Raw genomic sequence first — 22,056 nt, 5'->3', positions numbered from 1 at the left:
AACTCCATCATGATAGAAGGGAAGGGAGTACCGTGCCACTGATTAACATTGCACGCCCCAGGGCATTTCTTTTGAAGACTGCATGGTTTAGAAAATACATTAGTCTAGCAAAGCCCAAATATGAAAATGGTCCAACTGACTTGTACACAACAGGGAACAATGGATGGGGTCATGTTGTACTTAAAGCATCCAATGTCATTCACAAATTTAGGGCCTGATTTGGATGTCAGACGGAGAGCCTTTGACCAGCGGTCAGAGGCTCTCCGCCCGATATCCTGTGGTTTCCATCTGACCACCGTATTTTGATTTCGGCGGTCGGAAAGAAACCAGCGAGCCCGTCAAAAAAGGAGTAGAATAGTAATCCCTTCAATGACGGCGGAGCCAGTCTCTGCAGTCGGGATTACAATGTCAATTTCTGACAGTCAATCCATGTCGGCCTTTCTGACATGGATTGACTGTCGGAAACTGACTTTGGGGGCCCCTAGCAGGGTCCTCTTCCCCCATGGCCCTCTGTATTTGGACCTAGGGAGTAGTCTCACTGCCCCCCTTGACATCCCTGTATCGTGTGACAGGCACTGCATGGTGCCTGCCACACAGTGCAGAGATGTTTTTAAACTTCCATTTCTCAATGTAAACTTGTGCTGCTGGCCTTTTCCGCCCACTGAACAGGCTTCCATTGAGCAGTTGGATCATAATAGAGCGGTTGAAACTGCTGATCTAAGGTCGGACAGTTTTTTTCTGCAACGTTGTCCACCTGACATCGTAATCAGTCCCTAAATTGTTTTGGAAAATAGACTGACAAATGGGAAATTTTAAAACATACACGATCTTGAGTCATCCAGTTACCCGGGCCTACTAAAAGGAATTCCAAAGGTTGTTTCCTTTAATATGCCTCGAATGGATGGTGTTATGCTACACCTACTTTTTGTTGATATCAATACGAATATTGAAACTTCGCTAACTACCTTCTGCTGTGCCAAAATATTTGAATGGCACACATCAGAATACACTATAACAGTAAATGGTTCTGGAAAATTTCAAAGACAGAATTATAAATTTAAAAGCTCTTCATTAGAGAAAGAAGATTGAAATTGACTTGTACTAACTCAAGATGAGTTCAAGTAGAAAATAAGCAATGTTGGAAATGTTCATCTTTTGCGTGGTATTCTCCCAGAATTTTGCCTTACCTGTTTTGGTTGATTATAGAACTATGCACCCTTTATTTATAAATTTATAAAGCGCCTGGTGACCCGTAGGCATCCCCGCGCTATAGAGTTGTAAGAACCAGGAGGAGGAAGGGCCGGAGAACTATTTGGGGAATAAAAAGGTTTTTACTTTTTTTCGGAATAGGGCGTGACAGGGTTCCAGACGCAGATTGCGGGGGAGTGCGTTCCAACCTGCAGAGGCTTTGACCGAGAAGCGACGTCCACCGGTCCGAGCCTTCTTAAATTTAGGGACGATGGCCAGATGTTCATCGTCAGAACGCAGTGTTCTTGGGGCTTTGTATGGGGCGACTAGGTCTTTCAGGGCGGCTGGGCCGGAACCATTGATGAGTTTATGGCTGGTGCACATGGCTTTAAACTCCACTCGCTGGCGAACCGGAAGCCAGTGCAGAGCCCTGAGGGCCGGTTTGGCAGAGGCTCTGGGAGGAAGGTTCATGATGAGCCTTGCCGCAGCATTTTGTGCACGTTGGAGTTTGGCCAAGGTGAAATCCGGGGCGCCGAGGTAGACGGCGTTGCTGTAGTCAATCCGGGCTAAGATGAGCCCTTGAACCAGGAGTTTCCTGGAAAGGGGGGGAAGGAGGGGGAGAATTTTGCGGATTGACCGCAGAAGGCCAAAACATGTTCCAGCGGTCTTGGTTGCCTGGGTCTTCATGGTGAGGGTCGGTTCCAGCCAGACACCTAGCGTTTTGATTTCTGTCTTTGGTGTGGGTATCTCACCAAAGGCGTCCGGCCAAACCGAGGGAGGGATGGAGGACCATTTGTTGCCCAGAAGCATAACCTCGGTTTTTGCACCGTTTAGCTTCAGGGAGGATTCGCACATCCAGGTGTAAATGTCCTGGAGACAGTTCAGCAGGTTGTCTGGGTGTTTATCTATCTGGGAGAGAGAGACGACAAGTTGGGTGTCGTCAGCGTAGTTTACTATTTTTATCCCGTAGGGGGTCACGACGTCTTCCAGGGGGGCCATATAGACATTAAACAGGGTGGGACTAAGCGAAGACCCCTGGGGAACTCCACAAGTGAGTGGTAGGGGGTCTGAGCGAGAGTTGCCGTCCCACACCTGAAATGAACGGCCAGATAGAAAGGAGTCAATCCAAGCATGTGCAGTTCCCACAATTCCTGCCCTGGCCAGGCGATGTAAAAGGACGCGGTGATCAACCGTATCAAAGGCGGCACTGAGGTCCAGGAGGATCACTGCCACTGATCCTCCTGAATCCAGAATGCACCTTGACTCCTCGATGACGGAGAGGAGGGCTGTATCCGTGCCCTGGCCGGGCCGAAAGCCTGTTTGGGATGGGCGCAGGATTTTGTTGGTCTCAAGGAATTGGGAGAGTTGCGAATTAACAAGTTTCTCAGCCAACTTGCTGATACAGGGAAGGAGAGATATAGGTCTGTAGTTGGTCATGTCGCCCGGGTTCAAGTGGGGCTTTTTAAGCAAGGCCTTGACGACCGCGTTTTTCCAGTTGGGAGGCACTGCGCCTTGGAGGAGGGAGATGTTAATGAGATCCCTGATGGTAGGGGATATGCTGGGAGACACATTTTTTAAAAGTCTGGTCGGGGCCGGATCAAGGGGTGAGCCACTTTTCATTTTGGCTAACGTGGAGATGACCTCACTGAGGGAGACTGCTCTAAAGGAGGACAGCCGTGGGCTGTAAGTGCAGACCTCTGTATCATCATAATTATGGGAGGTGATGGTGGGGAGAGAGTCCAGTATCCGCGAAATTTTTGAGTCGAAAAAGGAGGCAAGGTCGTTGCTTCTGTCCGGAGGGGCGTGGGAATCAGCGGGTGCCGAGGGAATATTGAGGAGTTCCTTGACAATCAAGTAGGATTCTTTCGCCGAATTAGTGGCATTTTGTATTCTTTTGTCATAGTATCCTGCCTTGGCTAGTTTGATAGCCGATTTATAGTGTCTTACCGTACTGTTGTAAATATCTTTGTTACTGTGGAGCCAGTCCTTTCTCCACTGTCTCTCAGCCTTTTTGCATTTTTTGCGGAGGTCACGGAGGTCAGAGGTGTACCAGGGGGCCTGGCCCTTTATCCTGTTTTTAATCTCCCGATTTTTTATGGGGATGATACTGTCGAGAGAGGAAGAAATCCAATCTCTGACTTGTGAGTCGGCAGTGGAGGAGTCCTCCGTGAGGATAGGGGTCGAAGCGTCCAGGGCTATGGACCAGTCCTCCACCGAGAGTCTGGCCCACGCTCGGTCTCTGGTGAAAGTAGGGGTTTTTTGAGGCTTCTTGAATGCTCCAGGGAGGTGGGTCGTGACCAGAAAATGGTCCGTCCATGGGAGAGGTTGAGAATTAATAAAAAGGAGGGAGGGGATGTTGGAAAACACCGGGTCGAGAAGATGCCCTTTCGTGTGTGTTGGGCCAGAGTTGGCAAGGAGCAGACCAAAGGCCGCTAGTTCGCCGATTAGGTCGGCTGCTCCTGCGCAAAGAGGATCCTCGAAATGGATGTTTAAGTCGCCTGTTATAAGGAAGTTGGATGTCAGGTGTGCCGAGGAGGAAACAGTTTCCAAAAGGGCGGCCGTGAAGGGGCCAGAGTGGCCAGGCGGCCGATATACCAGGAGGCCTGACAGGGAGTTAGTCGAGGAAAGGTGAATCGTGAAGAGACAGCTCTCTGAGTCCTGAATCGCACAGTCTTTGATTCGACAGGTGAAATGGTCTCTGTGGATTATAGCTAATCCAACTCCTCTACCTAGAGGGCGTGGTTGAGACATGATAAGGAAGCCCGGGGGTAGGGCAAGAACTATATCTGCGTTGGAATGCTCTGTAATCCACGTTTCTGTGAGGAGAAGTATGTCCAGATTGAGGTCGGCAATGAGATGATTAATGAGCAAGGCGTGTTTAGGAAGCGATCTGCAGTTGAGGGTAGAAATTTTAAGTACTGGGGGTGAAACCGGGGATTTCGGTAGTAATAAATTTCCTGGTTTGCATTTATTGCAGCTGGAGAAAGGGACTGTAGGGTCATGAAGTGCAAGACAGGTATTGTTTTTAGTGGGTCTTAGGCTGAGTAGCTCTTTACGCGAGTAGCTTACCTTTGTGGCGGTGGGGACAGGCATAGCGTTTGGCCCTAGGCCCGGCAGGTCGCGGACGGGCGCAGACGGGCTTGCCTTAGGCGCGCCTTCGGCGCGCAAACGGCGCTCCCGCTGCGCTCGTCCGCTGCGCTTGTGTGGCCGACACATTTATGGCAATGTTAGGGACGTGGCCTCGCAGGGGGCGTGGCTCGCCTTCGAACCGCGATGGCGGTGTGTTTGTCGATCCTGTCTCAGCGCTGGTTGCCGCTGTCTCAGGAGTGCCTCAGAGGGTCTGCTTGGCGCGTGAGGGCAGCGCTTTTCAGTGCAGGTGAGGTTAAAAAGTGGCCAGAACACAAGCATACAAGTGATTTTTAAAAAAGAACAAGAGTGCCGTCCTCCGGCTTTCCGCCTCAGAGGAAATTACAAAGTGATGTTTGTTGCGCTGCTATCAGCGTTTATATACGAATCCTGGGTGGGCGTGGCCTCGCAGGGGGCGTGGCTCGCCTTCGAACCGCGATGGCGGTGTGTTTGTCGATCCTGTCTCAGCGCTGGTTGCCGCTGTCTCAGGAGTGCCTCAGAGGGTCTGCTTGGCGCGTGAGGGCAGCGCTTTTCAATGCAGGTGAGGTTAAAAAGTGGCCAGAACACAAGCATACAAGTGATTTTTAAAAAAGAACAAGAGTGCCGTCCTCCGGCTTTCCGCCTCAGAGGAAATTACAAAGTGATGTTTGTTGCGCTGCTATCAGCGTTTATATACGAATCCTGGGTGGGCGTGGCCTCGCAGGGGGCGTGGCTCGCCTTCGAACCGCGATGGCGGTGTGTTTGTCGATCCTGTCTCAGCGCTGGTTGCCGCTGTCTCAGGAGTGCCTCAGAGGGTCTGCTTGGCGCGTGAGGGCAGCGCTTTTCAGTGCAGGTGAGGTTAAAAAGTGGCCAGAACACAAGCATACAAGTGATTTTTAAAAAAGAACAAGAGTGCCGTCCTCCGGCTTTCCGCCTCAGAGGAAATTACAAAGTGATGTTTGTTGCGCTGCTATCAGCGTTTATATACGAATCCTGGGTGGGCGTGGCCTCGCAGGGGGCGTGGCTCGCCTTCGAACCGCGATGGCGGTGTGTTTGTCGATCCTGTCTCAGCGCTGGTTGCCGCTGTCTCAGGAGTGCCTCAGAGGGTCTGCTTGGCGCGTGAGGGCAGCGCTTTTCAATGCAGGTGAGGTTAAAAAGTGGCCAGAACACAAGCATACAAGTGATTTTTAAAAAAGAACAAGAGTGCCGTCCTCCGGCTTTCCGCCTCAGAGGAAATGACAAAGTGATGTTTGTTGCGCTGCTATCAGCGTTTATATACGAATCCTGGGTGGGCGTGGCCTCGCAGGGGGCGTGGCTCGCCTTCGAACCGCGATGACGGTGTGTTTGTCGATCCTGTCTCAGCGCTGGTTGCCGCTGTCTCAGGAGTGCCTCAGAGGGTCTGCTTGGCGCGTGAGGGCAGCGCTTTTCAGTGCAGGTGAGGTTAAAAAGTGGCCAGAACACAAGCATACAAGTGATTTTTAAAAAAGAACAAGAGTGCCGTCCTCCGGCTTTCCGCCTCAGAGGAAATTACTCCTGCTAACCAGCAGTACACTGCTTGTGTTCCCCTGTAAACCTGATGAGATTCTTATACTCCTGATTGGCACACTTAATTTACTTATAGGTTTCTAGTATACAGCATCAAGTGTGCACGGGGCCTCCAATGGACTAAAGCATTAATTGTTCCACCACTGCAGTAACGCTGTAAAACCTGTCTCCAGGCCTACCACTGCTGAACAGTTTTGAAACTGGAAATTCGACCTGCCAAAATAATTTCTTTTGACAGGCTTAATCATTCCCTTAAAATATTAATACGTTTTTGGATTGCCCATAAAGCAGGGAGCATGGTATTTAAAAGAAGGGCAAATACATGTTTAATGTTAAAAATGTCCTCACAGTGGAAATACCCTACCAGTTATTTTTACAGTAGCATGGTTGGCTGTTCTGTAGGAATCATTGGGTTACATTATTAAGTTGTATCATTGTTATCTCTATCTAGAAAACAGCTACAAATTTCATGTTTGGGACTTTTACAAATATTTATTAAAAGCCCAGTTCACTGGTGAAGTCAGAATTATATAAACATTTTGGAAAGAGGACCTTTAGAAGGTTATCTTTGCCTTGTTTTAGGTCCATTGAAGCTAAATCTGCATTTTGCTCTACCACTTCTGCTAGCCACTAATTAGCATTTGAGTAGGCCATAAATGAGGTGTGACTTTGCCCGAGAAGCAAACAATAGTCTGCCCTAAGTGGGCAGAAAGTACACATATGAACAAGAGAGAATATGCAGGGTGGGGATGTGAGGATGCTTTCTGACGTTAAAATGTCAAATCCTGCTGAATGTCACATCTGATTTGACGGGTCTGCTGGGGCGTTTCATATGACACTTGGGCATACTTCAAAGAGGCCTTCCTGTCACAAAAAATGTTAACTTACAATTGGGCAGGGCCCATCTTTTGTCTCCCAAGCCAGAAAGGACCCAATCATAGTGGGCCTCTTTTTTTACATTACAGTGTCAAAGCCTGTTTGACAGATCTGCTGGGTTCACATATAACATTTAGGGCTCACTTCCAAGGAGTGAAGTAGTTGCCAACACAATTTGTATGTACCCACTGTCTGGTTGCTGAACACATAGCTTTTGTTCCACCAGAGTTCTGTCTTTAAAGTTGTTTTGGGTAGAGGAACTGCCCCAAACTGGATTTTAGTGCTAGATGCCAGTGACCTTGAGTTCCTGCTTGTTTTAGCCTGATTCAGCTGCTGCTTTTTGACCAAGTGACACCGCTGGTGCTTGGGCTTTCCTGTCTCCCTGTTTTTCCTGCTCACTGTCATTCCCGCAAACAGAAGCCCTGTCCACACCAGGACCTACTTAATGCAGACTGAAGGCATGCTGAAGAAGCGTCAGAGTCAAGCCTGATTATGCTTGTCTGTGCCTGGACTGTGCCCCATGACCATCCAATGCAAGACCGCAACCACAGCTGCCACCTGAGCCAACAAATGCCACCACTATTGCTCCGCCATCCTCCCCAACCGAAGCAACCCAAACTGGCAAACATGCCACTGCCATATGTCCCCAGCACCACAGTAGGACCTTTCTCCTGCACCCACTGCAATTTCACCTCCGATACCTTAGACACTGCCACCAACAACTACAAACAACCAATGCACTCCACCACTGCACTAACTGTCCGTCCTGCTTATCAACAGCAACACACCCAACTTTCTCTTATTGACTGAACATGCCTCAAACCCAGCCTTCAACCCATACATCCGTGCAGCCACCCCACACACCTACAAAATCATACACCAGGACCAAACCCACAGACCATGGGGAGGACTTGCGATCATCTACAAAAACACGATCAACTACACAGGCACCAGCCTCATGGAACACCTCTACTTCAAAATGTGAAAAGACTACAACACCAGCCTTAAGAGAACCCTTGTCTTCCATCCCCATGCCCTCAAGTGGAATTTTGCAACCACACCACAGTCTTCTTCGCTTCCCTCTCCATAAGATCAACCAACTGCATCCTCCTTGGGGACCTCAATTTTCAGCTGGATGACACCACAGAACCTAACTCCACCACCCTCCTTGACAGCCTCAACAACCTCAGACTCATCCAGCTCCTCCCAAGACCAGCCCACAAAGCAGGCCACACCCTTGACACTATTTTCTTCTCCAAGAACAGGATTACCACTACCCACATGACCCGGCTCATATGGTCTGACCACTACATCACACATGGCAAGGTATCCGCCCACCAAGCCACTCCACCAGAAAAACCCAAAGCACTATCAAGACACTGAGGCAAGAAATCTGAAGAAAACTGGACAAGGGCCCTTCAGGAATGCCCACCCAACCACACTGACCTCAGGGAGACCAAATGTCACTGCAAACAGCTTGAGAGAAAATGGAGAGTCGACAAAACCATCACCAGAAAATCCACATACAAAGCCACCCTCAACCTCTACAACCAACAACAATGATAAAGAACTCTTCACAATTATCAAGGAGTTCTCCATTCCCACAGCTGCAAACTGCAACATCCTCCCATCTCAGGCACTCTACAACAACCTCTCAAACTTGTTTGAACAGAAGATTGCCAAGATCTACAACACATTTCACCTTTATCATATCGGGACGAACTCCCCATACCAGATATACTTCTGCTTCATCACCAAACAGAGCTAGGCAACTAGAAGCCCCTCTCGAATGACGAAGCTACTACCCTGACGAATACCAGTCACCCAAGAGCCCCCTCAGATCCATGGCCAACTTTATATAAAAACTTTGGAAGAACCATCATCTCCCCCGCCCTCACTGCTGTCATCAGCATCTCCATAACCACTGCCACCTTCCCACCTTGCTAGAAAAATTCAGAAGTCAATGCACTATTGAAGAAACCAACAGCTGACTCCAACACCCTAAGTAACTACAAACCCAACTTGCTCCTGCCTTTTCCTGCTAAAGTCTTTGAGAAAGCAATCAATACCCCACTCGCAGACCATCAAAAACTCTATTGACTCCTAGACAGCTCTCAACCAGGCTTTGGCACCAACCAAAGCATAGAGATAGCTCTTATTGCAGCCACCGATAAAATCAGAAGCTTTCTCGACCGAGGGGAAATGGCCGCACTCATTCTCCACGAACTCTCCACAGCTTTCAATACCGTCTCCCACAAGTCACTCATCGGAAAGCTTCAGCATATGAGTATCTGCAGACTGGTTTCCAAGTGTATATCCTCCTTCCTCAAAGAAAGCACTCAAAGAGTTAGACTTCCCCTCTATATCTCAGAAGCCAAGAAACTCATCTGCAAAGTCACTCAAGGATCATCGCTCAGCCCAACACTTTTCAACGTCTACATGATGCCCCTCGCAGACAACGTCAGAGCCCATGGCATCAACATAGTATCCTATACTGACCCCACACAGCTCATCCTCTCCCTTACTGACTCAACCAGCACCACCAAAGCAACATTCACAAACTGCATGAGCAACATGGCTGCTTGGATGAAAAACAACTGCCTACACTTAACAAAGACAAAACCGAAGTCTTAATCTTCTGCAACAACCACTACCCATGGGCGCCTCTTGGTGACCCTCCGAACTTGACACACCTCTGCGGCTTTCTACATTCTGTGAATGCTACGCAAGATTTTCAAGTGGATCCCACTGAACACCAGACGAATGGCCACACATGCTGTCATCACAAGTAGACTTGATTACAGAAACACCTTCTATGTCAGTATCCCATTCCAGGTCCTACTCCGACTCCAAGCCACCCAGAACACCACCGCCAAACTCATCCTGAACATCCTGTGAAATTATTACCTATCTCCACACCTCAACAATCTCTACTGACTCCCATTCCAGGAGAGATGAAATTTAAAGATACTGACCCACGCCTACAAAGCTAGGCACAACACAGTTCCAGCTTACCTCAACCACCGCCTCAACTTCTACTAACCCACCAGACACCTTCAATATGTGTTCCAAGCAAGAGCACACCTCCATCGCATCAAGAAGACCAGTAGTGAAGGATGCTTTTTCCCATACCTCACAGCCAAGACCTGGAACAACCTCCCGACACACCTCAGAATCTCCCTCTCCCTAATGGACTTGAAAAGAAGCCTCAAGACATGGGTCTTCCAAATCAAACAAGCATGATATTCTCCTCCCTCCTCAGGTCTGCTCTATCTAGCGTCTGGATACCCTCACAGTGAGTTAGGCATGCTCTACAAATTCACATGACATAACATAACAGATGTGGAAGAACACATGGCGACCACTGACTATCATTAGCACTTTGTGCTTCTTAGCGCAATTTCTACTTAAAACTTTAAAAATTAATATCCCCGGTTCCCCGAATTCGTATATGAAATTGTACTCTATTTTTCCAATTTGTTTGGGGATTTTTGTTGTTTTTACATTTCAGCTTAATTACTCTTTTGGTACTGCATAAATACTTTAGACATTACCCTCGGTTAATGTCTGCTCTGTCTCATAGCTACCAACGAGCAGAGCTCAGGTTAATTTAGTGACTTTGAGTGTTTACCCTGTCAAGGAATGTGATTATTACATGAGGTGGGTACTTACACCCTTCAACTAATATTCCAATTGATTCCAGAAGAATTATAGGGTAATACAACTACGATTGAACTAAAATTAATCATTTATCTATCACAAACTTTCACCACTTCTGAGTTGGGAGTAATTTTGAGATGGGGCCACTTTGTCTTTTTTGGTGCTAGTTAGAACAGTTTCACAATGACAGTGCTACTCTTAGACCACTAATTAGCACACCTGACAAACCCACCATTGCAGGCCAATTCTTGATGCAAACATTTACCAACAAATCCTCCCCAGTGTGTGGAAATAAACATTGTACATGCAGAACCTTGTCAACAAAAAGTAACAATGTTCCACATTGCATTTTATTTACTTTCGTTAACTATGTGTTGTTAAAACTGCTCTAGAAGTGTCAATGTAAGGCAAAAGAAAAGCTCACTTTAGTTTGCATACATTTCATTTCCTTACTATGTGCTTTGCATGGAAAATTTGATTTATAATCATTCACATTGTAACATAAACCACATTTTAAATATTAGCACATTATCTCCAATAAAAACATACCTTTCTCAAAATGACTGACAAATCTTCAGTCTTATACTAAAGGACGGATGCTTAAATGGTCTAAATCTTTCTAAAGAGTAATAAAATCAAGTAATAAATAATATAATATAAAATCCAAATAGCAAGTGATATGTGTAATATGGTCCAATATTGTCATCGCAGGATTTGGGTAGCATATATGAAACACTCTACCTTGTGGTTTGTAAATGTCACCAGACCACGTTGATGCCAATAAAGGCATATGTGTGTGTGTGCGTGTGTGTGTTTGCATGTGTGTGGGGGGAAAGGGGGTAGGAAAAAATCTGATGTTCTGTGCTATCTAATGAATTATTTGTTGAATTACAGTGATTCAAAGAGTTCAGATGTAGAGCAATCAGCTTGTGCCAACTTGAGGGCTCCAGGTTGAAAAATTAGAGAAATGAAAGTTGTGCCCAGGCTAAGAAGGGGGTGAAAAAGGCCCCCAAAATCAGTTGGTGTTCTGACCGACTTTTTCGGCCCTCCTTTGGGGGAAGATGATTGGAGGTGACTTCAGTCCACTATCATTCTAGTGCAAGGATTAGAACCATAGACAGGGCCTATTCACAAGGCGTAGTAATACAGTTCCGTACCCTTTTCTTTAGATCAGGGCTTATAAACTTATGTTAGGGGATAGATTCATTAGTATTAATGATTATCCGTCCTTTTGCAAGAGTGTTAGTATACCTTCTATGGAGTTATGCTTATTTCGGGCCTTGTAGGCCTCAAACGGGAGAGACTCCATCTTTCTTTCTGCCCCGGCAGCTTGAGATGCTTTTAGGTCAAATGTAATGTTTTAGTTACGAGGTGTTGTTCGCTTGGGGAGAACCGGCTCAGGCTGGCCCTTATCGAAAGACTGTATTTTTCTCCACTCCGAAGACACAACATCAGGCCGGCCGTCTGGGAACGTGTCCTTGGTACGGGGAGGTACAAGAATTTGGTGGGCGGTAGGTTACTGGCCGTAACTTTCCATGAAGGAACGAGCTTCCATATTAGTGAAAGCATTAAGCAGTTAGTCAGTCAGTCCGTAGGCAGTAGCTAGCCGTTAGCATCAATGCCATTAATTATTTCCAGGCAGACAGTCGCCATTTTGAAGTCCGAGAAAAACCAAGAAGCTGATATTCTCTTAGAAAGATTGAAGTTATTTTAGCTGGAGCAGCTGGCGAGCTTTGACCTTTAAGATCAGAGCATTCCGAGTGAAGCAGTTAGTCAAGAGAACGAATACCAGAGTGGCTGAAACTGAGTTATAGATCGAAGCCGAGAAGTGGAGATGGTCCGTGATTGAGAGGAGAGAGGAGTAGTGCAGAACAGCCAGAGAGAAATCAACTAATGAGAGGAAGGTTCCAGTGACTTGGAGGGAAGCAGAGAAGACAGAGCATAGCGGTGCAGACGTGTATCCGTGACTGCAGAAGTGTGACCTTAAGACGAGCCAAGGCACAGACGAGAAGGGAACCTAGATGACTGCTGAACCCAGACTTCAAATTAATTAGGTGACGTCAACCTTTTTCCCCTAGTGTGCACATTCTAACCTTTCATTTTCCTTTGCAGGCTATATGTTATAGTATGGTATTATGTTGTTATGAGTATTGTAATAAAGTACCCCAGTTCTTAGTGAACCAGCATGTGCCTTTTATTCTTGTGCAATCAGGGTAACCTGTTCTCCTAGTCAGACATTGTTTTCGTGAACGGACGTGATTCCCGATCAGGTAAGGAGTGACTGAGCAATGAGGGAGAGAGGGGCCCCTGAAGTGAAGAATGGGTTGTACATCATCTAATTCTGTAAACCGTTGTGTGATCTATAATATTGTAGTATCATATCCCTAGTAGATAATAAAAGATTCCTTCTAATGGTATTCATAGGAAAGTGATCGTCGTTGGTAAGCGGCGTTAATGAGAACACCAGGGGGGATACTGGTGTATATACCCGCAAGATTGCAGCTTGGGATGTAAGTAAGAGAACACCAGGGAGGACACTGGTGCATATACCCGCAAGATTGCGGCTTGGGATGTAAGTAAGAGAACACCAGGGAGGATACTGGTGTATATACCTGCAAGATTGCAGCTTGCTATACCCACAGGATCGTGGCTTGGGTGGGCACTGATTGTGGTCAGTGTGTAATGGTAGCTAATCAGAACTGCCCTAGGGTAGATTAGTCTGGGCCCGGGCTGCCGCGAGACTAACTGGCGTGAGTGTGATATTGTAGAAAACTTATGCATGTACATTGCTAATTCCCCCATCCTTAGGTAGGAGACATAGATACCTGTTGTAAATAGGTCCTGAGGAGGGAGGTGATTACGTTCCGGCTGGGTTGGTGATGCTCTGAGGAGCGGATTCTATCTGGTCCGAGAATCCGGTCGTTACATCTGGCGTCACAAACTGTTTACGAAGCCTGTGTGCGCTGCATTATTTTTATCTTGTTGGTTTGTGCTCGGCTCGTACGTGGTTTATTTTGTATATTATTTGTTAATAGTTGTATATATCTTTTTGATGTGTCAAAATGTTTTCGCAGAAGTCTAAATCTACTTCCAAATTGCCTGTTGAAATTCCCGGCTGGGAATCAACGCCTTACGAGGTCTTGGCCCGTGAGTGGGCCGATTCTACTGGTTTGAGTGAGAATTGGATTTCTTGTTTGGAGCTGGCGGAGCCGGCTGATGTGGTTTCTTGCTTACAGAAGGCACCAGTAGTGAAGGGTGAGGAGCTTCCTATTTTAGGACGCAGAGGTTGGATTATTTTGACTGCGTACAGGATTGTACATGAGAAATTTTTTAAAGCTACAGCAACGATTTGTGGATATGGAAGACAAGTTTGTTGAAGTGCAGAATGTGCATACTCTTTTGCGATGTCGAAATAAATTGCTTGCCAACAAACTTGAAACTTATCAGACAATTGCCGAAAGGGCTGCTGTTTGAATTGCAAAATACAAATATAAGAATCGTCGCAGTCTTGTTTGTAAACGGAAAGTGCGACTGGTCATGGCGAAAGCCGGACTGGATTGGAACCCCAATGAATGGGATGGTAATATCTGGGACTCAAATGATTCTGGTTCCTCTGCTGAGTAGTCTGACAGGCGCGAGTCTTCTCGCTCTGGACGTGACTGTAAATCTACTTCTTGTGTCAAACATGATGATTCTGGCGACGGTGGTCGCTCTTCCCGTTCTAATGTCGTTTCTCATTCTGATTGTTCCTCTAAATCTATGGATCGGGCTTCTTCGGATGCTCGTCCAGAGGTTTCTGCGCATCCGGTTTTTCGACGCAAATTATAACAAGCTCCTGGTAATCCTAATGGTATTGCATTAGATAGTCTGGAAGACTTTACTCAACAGGAAGTTAGTGACATTTTGCAACGGTTTCGACAACGGCCTGGTGAGGCTTTGCTTACGTGGATGTTGTGCCTTTATGAATTGGGTGCTGCGGGTATCATGTTAGATGCAGGAGATGCCTTGAAATTTTGCTCTTTGAGTTCCGATTCTACTGTACAAGATCATTTTCGAAATTGTAATGGTGCTAGCCAGATTAGTCTACTCCAGTTGGCGACTGATGGCTGTAACCATAAATATCCTACTGAATCTGACTGGCCAGTAAATGACAAGCCGTGGTACACTTTGCGCGATGTGGTGCAGCGGCTGAAAGAGGAGGTGATGAAAACTGCAATTTTTCTCAGTACTGCTGGCAGGTTGTTGGATGGTTTGTTGACCTCTTCTGTGCAGAATCGCATTATCCGTTCTTCCCCTGTTGCTTATAAGCAGGTTATGATGACTTTGTTAATCAATCAAACTGGCAATGCTTTGTCTATGGTGCTTGAATCTGTCCGTCAGCTTGGTGAGTTGGGTGACTGGTTTAAACCTGAGAGGCAGTCTAGACCCGAGGGTCGTACTGCTGGAGATTATAAGTTCTCTAGACGTGATATGTTTCTTGCACTGTTGGATGACGGTGTGAAAAAGGAAGACATTGATGGTGAACCTAATAATCGCTTGTGGGAGATGTTTCGCAAGCGTGGTTTGGATCGAAAAGAGGGTGCCCGACGTGTGCGAAAGAATGATTGTGATCGTGGATGTTCTGATGACAGTGGAGACGACAGACGTCCTGTGGATTCTGATCGTCGTGGTGAACGGCGATATGAGCGTGATGTGTCCCCTCGTCGTGAGAAGGAGAGGGGGCGAGAGGGGGAAAGAGAAAGGGGGAGAGATGATCGTGTCCAAAACAGATATAGAGATGAAAGAGATCAGTCCCCTGAGTTGAGGAGAAGGGAGGATCGACACAGACTTTCCGATCGAAACTCACAGTACCATACAGATGACAGGAATCCATTTCGTAATGGAGATGGATATGAACATGATGTTTTGATACCCAAGAAATATGAGAGCATTTACCCTGATTTGTCCTGGTTGACAGAACGTAGTAAAAATGACTAGGAAATAGGTCAAGCTCCAGTACGCAGGTGGGCTCACAAAGACAATAGACCCTATGTAGATATTGAAATGTTTTGGAAACATCGTAATATCCAAAGGGCCCGAGCATTGGTAGATACAAGAGCGGAGGCCACTCTTATTCATGGAAAATTAAAGAAATTTAAAGGCCAATTTTTCACAATTACTGGTTTAGGTGGAAAGGAAACCCCTGCAGTGCAAATTGCACTTGAAATGAGAATAGGCAGAATTCCCCGAAAAGAATATTCTGTATTAGTTGTGCCACTCTTGGAATACATGATTGGAATTGACATTTTAAAAGGAATGACTTTGCATTTAGATGACGGCTGTTATCAATTTGGAACTAAACATTATATATCGTCCAGACCCGTACGGGTTGGTCGTTTAAGAATGCCCCCCATAAAAATCCCTCAGGCTACAAAAGTTGTTTCTCAGAAGCAATATTGTATCCCAGGTGGCCATGAAGAGATTAGTGCTACTATTCAGGATTTGGTTGATGCAGGAGTTATAACTCCGGTTACTTCTGCTTGGAATAATCCCGTTTGGCCCGTGCGTAAGAGTGATAATTCTTGGCGCATGACTGTTGATTATCGCGAACTGAACAAACATACACCCCCTTTGACTGTTGCAGTACCAGACATTATTACTTTAATTGAAAGATTCCAAAAGCATCCAGGTACATGGTATGCCTCCATTGATATTGCTAATGCTTTCTTTTCAATTCCGATTGCCCCCGAGTACCAGGAACAATTCAGTTTTACATGGAATGGACATCAAATGACTTTTAGAAGTCTTCCCCAAGGCTATGTACACAGTCCTACGATCTGTCACCGGCTGGTGGCGGAACATTTATCTGAAGTACCCGTACACCCGCAAATCCAGATATGTCATTATATTGACGACATTTTGATTCAAGGTGAGACACAAGATCAAGTTCAGACCCAATTAGATCAAACCCTTGAGTGCTTACGTGAGAAAGGTTGGGAAATCAATCCTGATAAGTTACAAGGTCCATCTCAAAGTGTAAAATTTTTAGGCATCAATTGGCATGAAGGTCACAGAGAGGTGATTCCACAGGTGAAACAGAAAGTTCTGGATTTTGCAATCCCCAGAAATAGGAAAGAAGCCCAGAGCTTCATTGGTTTGTTTGGCTTTTGGCGCCAACATATTCCACACTTGAGTCAGATATTGGCCCCTTTATATCGAGTCACTCGCAAAAAGAATGTGTTTGAATGGGGTAAACCACAGCAAGATGCGTTCAATTTGGCAAAAGAAGCGATTCAGTATGCTTTGGATTTGTGGCCTGTGTGCGATGGTGCTGTGGATTTGAATGTGTCCGTGCAAGGTCTTTATGCAAATTGGAGTTTGTGGCAAAAACAAGGCAGACAAAAAGTACCATTAGGTTTCTGGACCAAAAAGTTACCTGAGGCTGGTGAGCGTTATACACCTTTTGAGAAACAGTTGCTTGCATGTTATTGGGCTCTGGTGGATACCGAGCAATTGACTCTGGGACATGATGTGATTTTGAGACCTGAAATTCCTATCATGCAGTGGGTTTTGAGTTCGCCGAAAACTCATCGAATTGGACATGCTCAAGAGGCGAGTGTGATTAAGTGGAAGTGGTACATTCAAGACAGGGCACGTGTGGGACCGAAAGGTGTAGCATGTTTACATGAGCAAGTGGCGCAGGCGCCATCGATTGAGACTGAAAGTGATTGCTCTGTACCTGTAGTACAGAAATCTCCTGTTAAGTGGGGTAAGCCATTTGATGATTTGTCCGTGGAGGACAGAAAACATGTGTGGTTTACGGATGGTTCAGCAAGGTTCATAGGAGAGAAACGGCATTGGAAGGCAGTGTCCTATAATCCGATCACACAAAAATTGCTGAGTACAACTGGTGAGGGAAAGAGTAGTCAATTTGCTGAATTATATGCAGTTTACCAAGTTTTGAAACAGGAATTACCTGGCACATGTCATATTTTTACTGATTCCTGGTCCACTGCTAATGGACTGGCGGTCTGGTTACCAACTTGGCATTCTCATAATTGGGAATTGCATACAAAAGAACTGTGGGGAAAAGAATTATGGCAAGAAATTTGGAAAATGCTCCCACTGAGTACTGTGACAATCTTTCATGTGGATGCTCATACCCCGATAGACTCTCTTGACAAATTCTTTCATAACATTGCAGATGAGAAATCTAAAATTGCTGAGGCAGTGGTGGACATACAAGATTCTGATTTGGCGGGATTGGCAAAATGGGCCCACCAGAAAGCAGGACATTTTGGAGAGAGAGCCACTAGCAGGTGGGCCGCCGATCGAGGAATTTATATTACTTTAAATTTTATTAAAGATACCATTTTGCATTGTCCCATTTGTCAACATTCCAGACAACGAAAAGTACCACAAATTGTTAGAGGTCATTTACATCGAGGAAATTTGCTGCCAATACGTTTGTACAATTGTCGATACATACAGTGGCCTTTTAGTGGCCTTTCCCTGTAAACAAGCTACCCAAGTGAATACCATTAAAACATTGGAATTGATTATGCTCTATTATGGTGTTCCATTTCAAATTCAATCTGACAATGCATCCCATTTTCGTGGAAGATTGGTACAGGCATTTTGTGTGGAAAATAACATTGAATGGGTGTTTCATATACCATATTATCCACAGGCATCAGGCCTTATTGAGAGAATGAATGGTTTGTTAAAAGAACAATTACGAAAATTAACTGACAATAAATATAAGAATTGGAGAGATTATTTGTTTCAAGCACTGTTAATATTAAACAATCGTCCCTTTTTGAATGCTGAATCTCCATTAATGCGTTTGTTTCCTCCAGCTGTTGATGCAAAGCCCAATTCCATTGGCAATACTGTAATGTACTGGGAAATTTCCCCCGGAGCACTGGCTCCATGCAGAGTGACCCCAGGTTCTGCAGGCTTGGACTTGCATGCAATGAATGACACTGTGATTAAGAGTAGAGATCGAGCTATCATTGAAACTGGTGTTGGTGTCTGTATACCAACTGGAAATTTTGGACTGATTGCCCCTAGATCGGGCCTGGCCTTAAAAGGCATTCAAGTACTTGGAGGAGTCATTGACAGTGATTATCAGGGAGAGATTAAGGTTCTCCTGCTGAACAGCAGTGAGGTTGATTTATCGATTCAAAAGACTGACCGAATTGCTCAATTGCTAATTATGCCTGTTTTCAGTGGTGAGATTCAGAAAGACACTGCTCCAACGTTGCTAACTGTACGAGGACAGAAAGGATTTGGCTCTACGGATAATCCGGGAGCGAGAATATGGGTGCAATCGCCTAAAAATCCCCCTGAACAAGCTGAAATTATTGCAACCGGTCATGACAACACCATTCTAGTAATGAGACCAGGGAAAGATAGCTGGGAAGCTGTCCCGGCTGACAAATGTTACCTACGAGAATAAATAATCCCTGTATTTGATTTTCTTTCAGATCATTCTCTGGACTGTTGCTGCAGGATGTGCCGGCGTTGGACTCCTTTTGGTCTGCTACGTCGGGAGAGAAGGGAACCCACAGACTTTGGTTGATTCGAGAACCCGAGTACCGCGTTCCTTTGCTGCGTGGGATTCATCATCTAACTTTTGGACTACTTTAGCTAAACGAGTTACCAATTCTCCACATTTTTGCCTGACACCGATGCGCTCGGTGACTGACATTCTAGCGACCTGTCTGGCTGCTGTCCCCGCTTCGTTGGAAACTCTAACGCATATTTTTAATATATCAAATGCCCGTCCCAATATAATTCTTGGTGACTTTGCCGCACATGAATATTGTCCTTTATGTACTATACTTTCAGATTCAACGCCCCCGATTCATTCCCAAATCACTACATATAATATCACCCAAGGAGACTTGTGTTTTTTCCTTACTTGTGATCCCAATGCAATTACCGAATGTGTACGCTTAAAGTTGAAAGCAGCAACTTCCTTTTCCGCTCATGAACGAACTTTCTGCTCCCGAAGACCTCCGAAGTCATGTACTTCTGTCAAAAATAATATGACCTGTAAAAGTTTAGTAGTTGCCCCTAGCCATTATCGCACAATGTTGTTACCTTCTGGATGGCTTTTCTCTTGTGGTAATACTTCCTGGCCCTATATTCCTGCAAATATTTCCGGAGGCCCTTGTGCCATCACTAGATTAAGTTTATTGATGTTTTCTTCACATCCAAATACCTATTCCCGTGTAGTTTGTGATGCTATGATGTTACATGAAGATTGTGATTCTTCCTTACATCTCTATTCCAAGTCTGAATACCTTAGTTTAGCTATTTTGATTATTGGTGTTCCAGCATTAGCTGTCTATAATGCTAAATTGATAGGGAAGATGGCCTGCTGGATGGTTAAATCGATCAATCACACTTCTACAATTCTATTTGACATGTTATTAGACGCCCAGGGTGAACGCAGAGCTATCCTGCAAAATCGTGCTGCTATTGATTATCTTTTACTTAAACATGGACATGACTGTTCTGATTTTGATGGTCTTTGTTGTTTCAACCTATCAGACCATACTAAATCCATTCAGGCTCATATTGACAAACTTCATGACTTGACTGAAGAGGTTAGAAAACACATTGACCATGGCTGGTTTGACTGGCTCTTCAATTGGTTACCTGACTTACATTCTTTACGACAGATATTAGGGGGTATTATGATTGCTATTAGTATTTTAGTAGCTATTTGCTGCTTTATTCAGTGCATTCCTTCCCTACTCCAATACTGTAGATTTGGCATGAAAAATAGATCAGTTAGTTTTGTTTCATATTATTCTTCCACTGATGTGAGTTCCATTTAATGAATGATTAATAGACTGAAGTCAAGGGTGAAGTGTTCTGACCGACTTTTTCGTCCCTCCTTTGGGGGAAGATGATTGGAGGTGACTTCAGTCCGCTATCATTCTAGTGCAAGGATTAGAACCATAGACAGGGCCTATTCACAAGGCGTAGTAATACAGTTCCGTACCATTTTCTTTAGATCAGGGCTTATAAACTTATGTTAGGGGATAGATTCATTAGTATTAGTGATTATCCGTCCTTTTGCAAGAGTGTTAGTATACCTTCTATGGAGTTATGCTTATTTCGGGCCTTGTAGGCCTCAAACGGGAGAGACTCCATCTTTCTTTCTGCCCCGGCAGCTTGAGATGCTTTTAGGTCAAATGTAATGTTTTAGTTACGAGGTGTTGTTCGCTTGGAGAGAACCGGCTCAGGCTGGCCCTTATCGCAAGACTGTATTTTTCTCCACTCCGAAGACACAACATCAGGCCGGCCGGCTGGGAACGTGTCCTTGGTACGGGGAGGTACAAGAATTTGGTGGGCGGCAGGTTACTGGCCGTAACTTTTCATGAAGGAACGAGCTTTCATATTAGTGAAAGCATTAAGCAGTTAGTCAGTCAGTCCGTAGTCGGCAGCTAGCCGTTGGCATCAATGCCATTAATTATTTCCAGGCAGACAGTCGCCATTTTGAAGTCCGAGAAAAACCAAGAAGCTGATACTCTCTTAGAAAGATTGAAGTTATTTTAGCTAGAGCAGCTGGCGAGCTTTGACCTTTAAAATCAGAGCATACCGAGTGAAGCAGTTAGTCAAGAGAACGAGAACCAGAGTGGCTGAAACTGAGTTATAGATCGAAGCCGAGAAGTGAAGATGGTCCGTGATTGAGAGGAGAGAGAAGTAGTGCAGAACAGCCAGAGATTAAGCAGCTAATGAGAGGAAGGTTCCAGTGACTTGGAGGGAAGCAGAGAAGACAGAGCATAGCGGTGCAGACGTGTATCTGTGACTGCAGAAGTGTGACCTTAAGACGAGCTAAGGCACAGACGAGAAGGGAACCTAGATGACTGCTGAACCCAGACTTCACATTAATCAGGTGACGTCAACCTTTTTTCCCTAGTGTGCACATTCTAACCTTTCATTTTCCTTTGCAGGCTTTATGTTATAGTATGGTATTATGTTGTTATGATTATTGTAATAAAGTACCCCAGTTCTTAGTGAACCAGCATGTGCCTTTTATTCTTGTGCAATCAGGGTAACCTGTTCTCCTAGTCAGACATTGTTTTCGTGAACGGACGTGATTCCCGATCAGGTAAGGAGTGATTGAGCAATGAGGGAGAGAGGGGCCCCTGAAGTGAAGAATAGGTTGTACATCATCTAATTCGGTAAACGGTTGTGTGATCTATAATATTGTAGTATCATATCCCTAGTAGATAATAAAAGATTCCTTCTAATGGTATTCAAAGGAAAGTGATCGTCGTTGGTAAGCGGCATTAATGAGAACACCAGGGGGGATACTGGTGTATATACCCGCAAGATTGCGGCTTGGGATGTAAGTAAGAGAACACCAGGGAGGACACTGGTGCATATACCCGCAAGATATGCGGCTTGGGATGTGAGTAAGAGAACACCAGGGAGGATACTGGTGTATATACCCGCAAGATTGCGGCTTGCTATACCCACAGGATCGTGGCTTGGGTGGGCACTGATTGTGGTCAGTGTGTAATGGTAGCTAATCAGAACTGCCCTAGGGTAGACTAGTCTGGGCCCGGGCTTCTGCGAGACTAACTGGCGTGAGTGTGATATTGTAGAAAACTTATGCATGTACATTGCTAATTCCCCCATCCTTAGGTAGGAGACATAGATACCTGTTGTAAATAGGTC

The sequence above is a fragment of the Lissotriton vulgaris genome, chromosome 4_1 (assembly GCF_964263255.1).
Source record: "Lissotriton vulgaris chromosome 4_1, aLisVul1.2, whole genome shotgun sequence".
Classification (NCBI taxonomy): domain Eukaryota; kingdom Metazoa; phylum Chordata; class Amphibia; order Caudata; family Salamandridae; genus Lissotriton; species Lissotriton vulgaris.
The sequence above is the reverse complement of the archived record's forward strand: the minus strand, read 5'-3'. Positions refer to the sequence as shown.